We start from the raw sequence: 12,042 nt of genomic DNA on the forward strand, positions 1-12,042 counted from the left end.
TTATGCTGACAAGTTTCCAACATATGTTATTCACTTTTTATTGGAGTTTTCAATGTTCATTATTTTATTAGTAATGAAAAGAAAATGTCAAAAACTTAGATAATATTGTAGTACATACAACTATGGTACAGATAAATTTATTAACTGTTTAAATCATAATTATATTCACATTTGATCTCTTGTTAACAATTTATCCAAAAATATGTTAATTGAAAGCAAATCGTTATTATCTATCTTATTAAACTTTGTTTTTAGCAGTAGAAATAAATAACTATGTCACTTTACTTGTATAAAATCTCAATGGATTTTAAAATACACTTTCTGAATATATACCTAAAACAATGTTTACATAAAATAGCATACCGATTACGGCATTAAATTACAACACTAAGGCATACGCTTCCAACTGACGTTATTATATATTCGCAATTAAACATTTTATGGCAGTCTAGAACTTAAATACTATTTTGATGAATTACTATTTCTAATGGCAAAAGAAGGTAAACAAAATATCTAGAAGATGAAGCAACACTGGTAGTAAGGTTATTGATTCTCTACATGTTTTATGCAAAAAATGTAGATAAATTAATATTTATCTATATTTATCAGTTATCAATAAGGATAACAGCACTCGATGAAAATGGAATTTATTAAAGTTAAAACGGCAATATTCAGTTACGGATTAAAATATATATTAAATTTATGGCTTATTTATTTACACAACTCTGCCCTTATATCCACTACCTGTAATATCCTGGTATGCATGTCTCAATTTTTATATTTAATCATTTTATATGGATAGTTTTATTATGTAACTGGTCATTTCGTTTCTTACGATATGATAATTCCATGTCTGTCTGAATTAAAATTCCAAGTCCCGATAGTTTAGTTCGTAAAGTGAGCGCTGTCCATATTTTTTTCGCATTTATGTTGTATTGGTTGTTTCTTTTATGCTATTTTACCTTCTAGTTTATATTGAAAATAAAATGAAGTTTATTTCTTGTAATAACTAAACCTAAACAAACTGACTTGATGGCATTTTGCTTGCATAATTTACGTAATATGTTATTCTTTCCTACATTAATATATCTTCCTAACTCTATCTCTAAATTATGTGAAAATTATCGTAAACTAGTCATTTCTTTTCTTAGGTTGTCATTTGATATGACATTTAAATACTTTTCAAAATAAAGTGCTGTTTTATATTTACAATAAATATCTAATTTTGAAATGACTTTAATATTAACACTCCACTCTTGGAAAACAAGATCCCTTATTCTTGTTTTTAACGAATTGTAATAATTTACACTAGTATCGCAAAATAATGTGATAATTCGATCTATGACAAAATTGCGAAGGTCAGAACTGAATATAAAAGAAACAGGAAATTTACGTTTTATAACGTTACATTTTCTGTGTAAAATAGAAAGCAGGCCATTACATGAATCGTACCCGAAATTCAAAATAGTTCCATATCCTTACTTCGTCAATATTATAAACACTGAAACTGTCGAGTTCGTATGTGCATCACTTTTGTTAATTTAGGATGCAGATTAATTTGAAATTTGACAAATATATTCCTTAAAACTAGATCTTAAAGATACAAAAGATATATAAATCTTACTTCTGAAGTGTTTTCGGGATGATTTCTTTCCTCCTCAACAAATATATGTATATTGCATAAAAGCAGAATGGACATATAAAGCTATTTAAAATCATATCTTGAATTATCAAATTAAACTGGCAAATAACAAATATACATGAAGAAAATGAATAAAACAGATTTTGGAAATAGTTTATGTTCAGCGAATATCTTATTCGAAAAATAAGTATACTGATATAAGTCATTAACACGTGTTGAAACCCGTATTTACTGAAAGGATACATGGAAATGGTAGATTAGGATTGCAAATACAATTTCGATTTTTCAATTTGAGTTCATACTAGAATTTAATGCATTGACTTAAATTTTATTAATAATGAAATACAATACATCTCCACAGAAGTCATTTTCAATAACATAAAAAAAATAAGATCGAAACCATGGAATTGCTGACTGCTGAAATATTCTCAATTGAGCAATTTTGGTTATAAAATGGTTGTTTCCATTCACTTAGATTGTATCACAATGGAAATACAGCCAAGGACAACATGAGTCATCTCATACATAGCGGGAAGAAAGGTGCAAACAGTGCCAATAAGTTAAGGTAAATATTGTTTGTTTGTTTGTTTGTGTTTTTTTCTCTCTTTTTTTGGTGTTGTTGTAAAGGTTTTGATATATTTATTATAATCAGGAGGAATGTTTATTGCTAAGACTTGTAATGATTAAACAGGAGAGTGGAAGGGGAGAGAGGGGAGTATTCCAACATTAAGTTTATCTTAATTAATTATTTTCCAAACAAATTCCTTTGAAAACAGATGACCGTACTACATGTTTTAAATACCCGATACTTCAATTACATTTTAAGGAACAAGAAAATTCAAAGAATAATAGTCACACTTGTTCAGCGTATATAAAAATGCATATATTTGTTACTGACAATGTTTACCTGTTATTATCCTTTTTCGGTAAATTTTCCATACACCTTGAGCGCCAACGGAATTTCTTAAAGCAACATTGGTTAAAACTCCTTTGTAATACGTAACGGAAGATAAAAAGTCAGGTTAGTCAAGAAAAAATAGTTCTCTCTTTCACTGTTGATTTTCAAATTTCAGAAAAAAACGCCGTACTTTTTCTTCCAAGTGTAATAGAACAGTTCACTTAGATTAATCATTAATATCATTTATGAACATAATGTGTAAAATGGGTGTTATATTTATATGTGAATAATTTTCATTAATGTAAAACAATAGCTTGTTCGGTCTCCATTCAGACAATTTAGAGATTTTGTAAGAGAGTGTGATTATTTAATTACACAACACATATTTTAAGTTAAGAAAGGATGCATTTAAATGATATTTTGTTCTCGTAAATTTTGTTTAACATTTGATTAAAACATTCATAGAAAAAAAATCGAAGTAAACATTATTGCGAAACGTTGGCTTTTTTGGTGAAGCATTTGTTTGACACTTGTACTTAAAGTCCGACTGAAAAGTGTTAGGAAGCGCATCCTTGAACATGTCTATATCCGGTTGATATATGTATTTCTTTTTTTTTTCAGGTATTGTAATAATGTGTACTAGAATAGAACCTTGGAATGTTTTAAAGTTATTGAAGATGGAGAGCAACAATCAGTATGCACGACATCTTTCTCAAATGGCTACTAGTTTTCTACAATCTGTTTCATCAGGTAATTTTTTTTTTATTGATCAGAGTTGAAAATGTCTCGAGGTTGTGGTTTGGTATAAGATATTACATGATTAGACTATTTATTAAAACAGGATTAAATAGTCAATAGAATATACATAGATATAGAGGAGTATAACTAATTGAGAGAAAGTTTTATTATAATAATTAATATGTTTTCAAATTGGATTTAATTTTTCAACGGAGTTTAAAATATAAATAGATTAGTGAGGCAATAATAGGGTAACTTTTGTGAGTATGTTTTATTACGATTATTTTTGTGTATTCAAATTGGATCTAATTTTCAATACAATTTGGAATATACATAGAGAGTAACTATTTGTGATATTCAGGTCGGTTTTAAGTTTCAAAACAATTTGGAATATACAAAGACAAAGTGAAGAAATATAGTTATTGGATATTACGTTTTATTGTGATCATTAACATTCAAACCGGATTAAATGTTTAATAAAATTGAGAATACACCCAGACATAGTGAAAAAAGTAATTATTGGCGATGTTCTAATCTGATTTAATTTTCAATACAATTCGGAGTATTTATACATATGTTGAAGGTATTCGATCATTGATGATATTCAAATCGGAGTCAATGTTTAATACAAGTTGGATTATGTAAAGCTATAGTATAGGAATATCATTATCGGTGAGTACTTTTTATTCTAATTACTGAAGTAAATTCAAATCTGATATAATTTTCAAAACTTAAGGAATATACATTGCTTAAATCAAGGAATATCATTATTAATTACTCTTAGCATGTATCATTATGTAAAGTATACATTACATATACAATTACCTATGGAGTAAATATATTTCAAGATCAAACAGGGAAATACTTCGCTGAATAAACACAGTTGAAAGACTAAGAAGATCATCTTGGACTAAAAGAAAAAGGACAGGTCTTTCCTGGATGGAGTATAAGAAAAACAAATTTTTGTTAAAGTATTTATACTGTTATGAACTATTATATATTAACGGTTTAAAATACATATTTGTTCGGCTCTTCTTTTATTTATATATTTTCAATCTGCAGTGTTGTACTTAACACATTTGTTCTTAATTTCCAGTGCCTTTATTTTTCCTCAAAGAACACTGTGAGGTTGTAAGGTGGTAGGTACTTCGCACATTTTATTGAATTTTAATGGTTATTCATTTGATCATGTAGGTGGACTGAATCATCCTCTGTCCTTTTTTATCAAATATATTTTAAGCAAATTCTGTGATATGCTGGGTATAATATCAGGTGTTGTAAATTTACTGGGTCTAGGTTAAAATAGACGTAATTGTCGTTATTTAATAAAACAATCAAATTTAGGATACCTCAATAATGAATGGCAAGATACAATTTTCCCCAGAATCCGGAGATGGTAGTTAGAGCCCGACAAGCTATATCGCTCAATGAAGTGGGAAAGTTGTCAATTTCTTTTGGAGAATGTCTACAGGTTAATAACTATAAAGACAGGTTGTGTAAGCAGACCGCCGTGACATAATTTGAAGGCTGGTGAGATATTTAATAAAATGATCAAATTTAGGATATTTTAAGCGGAACAGAAACAAATGAATTGATTAATGACATTAACTAAACAAAAAAAAAGAAATGAAAAAAATGTAACTGATTGTACTTGTTGTACTTATGATAAAATGTTAAACGACCAAACCATTTGTAAAAATTCAAGCCATTTTGTTCCTAACTTAAAAAAGGCGTAATAAGCGGGAATTCAAAGCAAGCTGTATCCCTTATCTTCGACCTGTGTACAGTTATACAGTAGGTCAAATGCACATTTTTTATGCAATAGCGTCGAAAATGCGTTTTAGTCTAGCCCTATCTAATTGTGACGTTACCATTTGTGCGGGGATTATTCTAGTTTCGGAGCGTCCATTTTATTAAAAAAGTAATCAATTTTCTTTTAGAATAATAGGTCCGCTTAAAGCTAATCGCTTCTGTAAATTTCAAATATGTATTCCGATTATTCGCCGAAGGGATATTTGCTCCCATAGATTTTCTTTAAAAAAAAACTAAACTTATCATATAAATTTATTTCACTGTAAAATGAGCTAAAAATATACGGGTGTTTCTGACTTCGTTTTCGCTGTGTTGTCTTAAAATTTACCCTACTCCCAGAAAGAACAGTTTATATTTTATGGAAAAATAAGTTAATCACAAAACAAATTTACAACAACATCAATTTATTTTAAGCTTATTCTAATTTTGTAAACCATTTTCAGAATGCATGTTACACACAAAATCTGAATAAAAAAATATACTCTACTGCTCGTTCCCTCCTCCATAGATTTTTTAATTTTCTGAAAATGTTCCTGAGTTGTTTTTATTAAAATAAGATTATAAAATTCCTTGACTACCGGGTTCATTGTTACGCTACGGTGTCAAGAAATGTGGGAAGTTTAAACGTTACATCTTTTTCCTGCGTTTTTTTTCAACCATTGTAGGATTTTTTTGCAGGCTTTATTTTACGGCTTATTGCGTTATTAAATAATTTTTCGTATTTGGTTAAAGCTAATTTCAACCGTTTCATAAATAGTTATATACAATTTTCCTCAGAATCCGAAGATGTTAGTTAGAGACTGACTAACTCAATGAAGTGTGAAAATTGTTAATTTGTTTCGGAAAGTGCTTGCAGGTTAGAAACTATAAAGACAGATTTTGTAACCAGACCGCCGTGACATAACTGGAGGACTGGTGAGAAACTGCGTAAACCCAACTCAATTAATGGTTATCACTAAAATGCATTTATGCCGAATATGCTGAATATGCCTGACCCATATATGTTGTGTGCTGAAACATTGAAACATTTCTTACCGTTTCTTTTTTTCTTTTTTTATTTATGTTTTTAATTTATTTACTTATAATAGTGTCGTATGAAGACAGACTCTGAGCAGTCATGATTCGGATGAAATGGGTTCTCAATTTTGCGTAAAATATTGGAAACGGCACCGATCTTTAACATTTTATACTTCAGTTCATTCATACCGCCCGGTTTTGTTTCAAGCTTAAGTTACAAACGACAGACAGTGATTTAGCGGCTATATCCGGCTGTAGTATTCACGCTATCTAAATTGTTCGAAACAATACACATACTTTTAAAAATGGTAGAAGTTTTTGTCTGAGTGCTAAATATGAATACGGTCATATGCTGACAAAAGGTTAGCCATGTTTTTACTCTAATTATCAGGATATATTTTTTTGCTTCGGTGCTTCCATTCTAGCTTTGATTGATAAGAATATGTCAGAAAATATATTCAAAGTAGGCAATAGTTATAGCCACCCCTTTATATTTAGATATTTTGAGTTTAAATATAAGAAAACAACTGTATGCGAAATGGAATCTTTAGCATACAAACAGTTTACCGTCAACGCTTAGAGTGCAAAGAATGGCGTCGCCAAGAGTAATGTTATGACGCTGCATTACGCCTTCTTGACCTTAAGGTAGATGACGCTGTGTTACGGCTTTTCATTCTGTACCAAAAACATGTATCAAATAATAATAATAATTATAATAATTATAATAAAAACTGTAAAATTCTTATATATATATATATATAAACAGAAGGGTAGTGATATAAATGGGCCAAACCAAATGCGAAAATTTATTTAATGATGCAATATTCAAGGCTGCAAATAAATACTACGAACGAACAATGGGACCTTGATAGAAAAATGCAGGAAATGACGTAACTTAAACTTCCCAATTTTTATAGCACCGTAGCGTGTAGTCGAGGAATTCTTATTTTATTCTAAAAACTTCAGGAACATTTTCAGAAAACTAAACAAAAATCTATGGAGGAGAAAACGAGCATTTTTAATAGGAAGTATCATTTTTATTACGTTTTTATGTGTGCAACATGCATTCAGATATACATGTGTGACAATAAAAATCCGAAAGAAATCGGAAAATTGCTTACAAAATTAGAATACCCTTAAAACGAAACCTAATGTGTTGTAGCATTCGTTTTGTGACCAACTTATCAATCCCTAAAATAAAAACACAAAATAAGCTGGTGAAAAACGGGTAGATAAAAATAAAAAGCAATACAGCAAAAAGCAAAGTCGGAGACCCCCGGATTTTGTTCGATCATTTTACAATAAAATAAGCATATTTGATAATTTTATTCTTTTTTAAATCTGTTGGACAGGTTTGACACACTACTCCGTCATTCTGCACAAAAACAATAATTTTGTAGAAAGCTTTTGGCATGATTTTTGCATAAAGTAATCCTTTGGCGAGTAGTCGGAGTACAAATTTGAGAATACATCACAGTATAGGTTTTAACGGGCCTGTTATATTAAATGAATGATTACTTTTTTAATTGAATGGACGGCCCGAAAATAAATTAATCGCCGTAATAACGACAACGTCATCACTATTTAGGGCTATGCTAAAACGTAAATTTTCGACGCCATTTGCGTCAAGGGTGTGCATTTGACAATTTTTATCACTGTAAATTGGGTGGAGGTCAGCTTTTGGTTAAATTTAATCATGTTATCAAGGATGCAACTCGATTTTAGAAATTCCTGCTTATAACGCCTTCTTTACCTTTATTACAAAAAAGCACGAATAATTTGATGATTTGTCCTGTTTTCACTTTAAACGTATGTTTAGGTAGAGCATTTAGAGTTTTAATTTCTGCTATGCAATCAATAGACAAATATATAAATAATGTTTCATTATCAGAAATAGATTTTCATGTATCAAGTTTTTGGTTTTCGTCGTAATTAAATGTTTATTCATAAATATTTGATAGAACCCAAATATGAAATTATTATTCCATGTTTTGTTGTTAATACCTTTAAATATTAATATCATTATTAACTAGAGTTTTATAGTGCTCTTTTTATCTATAATTTAAACGTTCAAAAGCGCTGTACAAACTACATATAACAGAATGGGCACACAACACAACACAAAAAATATATGAATATTAAAAAATATCAGCATTGGAATTACCAGAGACAGTTAGCTAGAATCAGGTTTGACTTTACATATTAATTATACTGGATATTTCAAAGAATAAAAAACAATAGTGAAGTAACTTCTATTATACAGTCATTGAACAGCTTGATTTCCCGTGCAAAGATAGTTTCTTTAGTCCTTGAAGAAAAAGTTATATTGACATATTTCAAAACATACCATATAAAACAGAATGATCTAATCTTTTAAAGTTCTACAATATTACGGAATATCAACGATGGGAAGAGATGTGCTATTTTTACACGACGAAAATGTCAATCATGTCACAACTTGTAAAAATTTGTTCTTGTACAATAAATCTCGTACATTAACGTAACTGATCATGTTTAAAACAGAAGATTTTATGTTGTCAAAACACTTGTAACAAATATTTATATTAAAAGGTTGAACATAAATAACAACTTATCAAATGATTTTGTGCATGTTTTAGAAACGTGGATGGTAGAATTCCATTCCACCTCAGTCCATGAACAGGCTCAATCCAAGCAACCCTGAAAAATTTTGTATTTTCGGCATGATTGGTGACATGTAGAGATTCCCCTTTTCTATTTTGACCAAATATGTTATAGAAATGATGATACAATTGCAATTACATACCGAAAAGAAGTGTACTATATTTTGGGAAATTTCATTCATTAATTCATTAATTGAAAGCAAATAGTGCAAAGCAGTGAACACATTTATTCAAATAAAGTGACATAAACACAAATTTTGATCATGTTTGGTTCGAATGGAAATTGTGTAAGTAAAATTACTTGTATGACTATTTTCCTCCATGCTTTCAGATTAAGCAAAATACAACATTTCATGTAATTAAATTACATCAGCATTGTAGCAATAAAATATTTCCTAAATATTGAACAAAATATATGCTACGATATAAAATACCTGTTACCTAATTCATCTATAAATTTAACCTATTTTTTTAAATGACAAAATATTATTTATTTTTATGTCAATTTTATATAGTTGATATTATCAGTCAATAGCAATTAACTTTATATTTTCCATAATACATATAACATCATAATTAGTCTAAAATGAACTGTATAGCTTCAAATATCTAAACATTTTAGGAAAGTGTGAAATCAAATATACTGACCATTTTCCAGCATATGTTATTCAGTTTTTATCGGAATGTTCAATGTTTATCATTCTATCAGTAATGGACAGAAAATGTCAAAAATATTTTACTACATACAACTATGGAACAGATCAATTTATGACATGTTTTAATCATAATTTTATACAGAGTTAATCCCTTGTTAACAATTTATACAAACTGTGTTAATAAAAAAGCAAAATTAATCGTTATTATTTATTTTATCAAACTCTGTTTGTAGCAGTAGAAAAAAAAAATTATATCACATTACTTGTATAAAATCTCAATGAACTTTACATGTTTACAAAAAATAACATTCCGATCACGGCATTAAATCACAACACTAACGCTTCCAATTGATAGGCGCTATTATTTATTTTACATTTAACATTTTAGGCAGTCTAGAACATTAATACTATTTTGATGAATTACTATTTCTAATGGCAAAAAAAGTAGTAAACAAAATATTTATCTAGAAAATGAAGCAACACTGATACTAAGGTTATTTATTCTCTACATGATTTTTATTCATGAAATGTAGATAAATTAATATTTATCTATATTCTTCGGTTATCAATACTCGGTAAAAATAAATTTTAGTTTAAATGGTAAAACGGCAATTTTCAATTATGGATTAACCATGTATTTAAACATTTTTATGTATTCATTGAATAATAAATATCAAATATAAATCTAAATTAAATAATAAATAAATAATAGGTAAATAACTTAAATATATGGCCTATTTATACACCATTTCCTTTATAACTCCTACCTTTAATATTCTGGTATGCATGCCTCAATTTTTAGATTTATTTACTTTATACGAATAGTTTTTTATGTAACCGGTCATTTCATTTGTTACGATATGATAATTTCATTTAAAAAGGGACATGCATTTGTACTGTCCGTCTAAATCAAAATTTCAAGTCCGGATAGTTTGAGTTCGTAAAGTGAGCCCTGTCCATATTTTTTTCCGCAGTTATGTTGCATTTGTTTTATGTTTAATGTTATTTTATCTTTTAGATTATATTGAAAATAAAATGAAGTTACTAAACAAACGACGCTCTTTTATCGTGCTCAATATGGTTAAAATATGACAATTAATTAAAATAATAAAATAGTATATCGAAAATCTCGCAATTTATTCTCAGATATAAACAATGAAAATTGGTATTGGCAGTATAATAAAATGACATTTTTCGTTGTAGAGGCAATCGTCTTGTCAATGACTAAACATACAACTATCGCAATTACTTGCAAAATTTTCAAAAGTCAAAACTGAATAAAAAAGCAGGAATTTACGTTTTATAACGTTACAATTTCTGTGTAAAAATGCGGAATTTACGTTTTATAACGTTACAATTTCTGTGTAAAAATGCGGAATTTACGTTTTATAACGTTACATTTTCTGTGTAAAAACGCGGGCAGAAGAATTATACCCCAAATTCTAAATTGTCCCATAACCTTATTTTGTATCTATATTTATCACATTCTGTTAGACGAAATGTAGACACTGGAACTGTAGAGTTCGTATGTGCAACACTTTTGTTAATATAAGATGCAGATTTATTTGAGATTTGACAAATTTATTCCTTAAAACTAGATCTTAAAGATACACAAGATATATTAATCTTACTTTTGAAGTGTTTTCGGGACGATTTCTGTTCCTTTAAAAGAAAGAGTGGACATATAGAGCTATTTAAAATCGAATAAGGAATTATAAAAATGAACTAAATAACAAATAAATATGAATAAAACAAATACTGAAAATAGTTTATGTTCAGTGAATACCGTATTTGAAAAATAATTACATAGATTTTCTTTAAAATATAAATTTATTTCACTGTAAAATGAGCTAAGAAATATACGGGGGTCTCCGACTTTGTTTTCGCTGTATTGTCTTAAAATTTACCCTACTCCCAGAAAGAACATTTTGTATTTTGTGGAAAAATAAGTTAATCACAAAACAAATTTACAACAACATCAATTTTTTGAAGCTTATTCTAATTTTGGAAACCATTTTCTGAATGCATGTTACACACAAAAAAATGAATGAAAAAAAATATACTCTACTGCTAGTTCCCTCCTCCAAAGATTTTTTTTTAATTTTTTGAAAATGTTCCTGAATTGTTTTTAATAACATAAGATTATAAAATTCCTTGACCACCGGGTTCATTGTTACGCTACGGTGTCAAGAAATGTGGGAAGTTTAAACGTTACATCTTTTCCTGCGTTTTTTCTTTTTTTTTCAACCATTGTAGGATTTATTTGCAGGCTTTATTTTACGGCTTATTGCATTATTAAATAATTTTTCGTATTTGGTTAAAGCTAATTTCAACCGTTTCATAAATAGTTATATACAATTTTCCTCAGAATCCGAAGATGTTAGTTAGAGACCGACTAACTCTATGAAGTGTGAAAATTGTTAATTTGTTTCGGAAAGTGCTTGCAGGTTAGAAACTATAAAGACAGATTTTGTAACCAGACCGCCGTGACATAATTGGAGGACTGGTGAGAAACTGCGTAAACCCAACTCAATTAATGGTTATCACTAAAATGCATTTATGCCGAATATGCTGAATATGCCTGACTCATATATGTTGTTTGCTGAAACATTGAAACATTTCTTACCGTTTCTTTTT

The 12,042-nt window shown here is 28.7% G+C and overlaps 1 long non-coding RNA gene across 1 annotated transcript; it reads left to right on the forward strand.

The window, feature by feature from the left end:
- The first annotated feature begins 2,116 nt into the window (after positions 1-2,116).
- LOC123553484 (uncharacterized) lies at positions 2,117-4,559 on the forward strand. Its single transcript, XR_006686766.2, has 4 exons — positions 2,117-2,207; positions 3,162-3,290; positions 3,862-3,950; positions 4,375-4,559. It is a non-coding gene; the product is annotated as an uncharacterized LOC123553484 (long non-coding RNA).
- Positions 4,560-12,042: the final 7,483 nt, after the last annotated feature.

The sequence above is a fragment of the Mercenaria mercenaria genome, chromosome 4, assembly GCF_021730395.1.
Source record: "Mercenaria mercenaria strain notata chromosome 4, MADL_Memer_1, whole genome shotgun sequence".
Classification (NCBI taxonomy): Eukaryota; Metazoa; Mollusca; class Bivalvia; order Venerida; family Veneridae; genus Mercenaria; species Mercenaria mercenaria.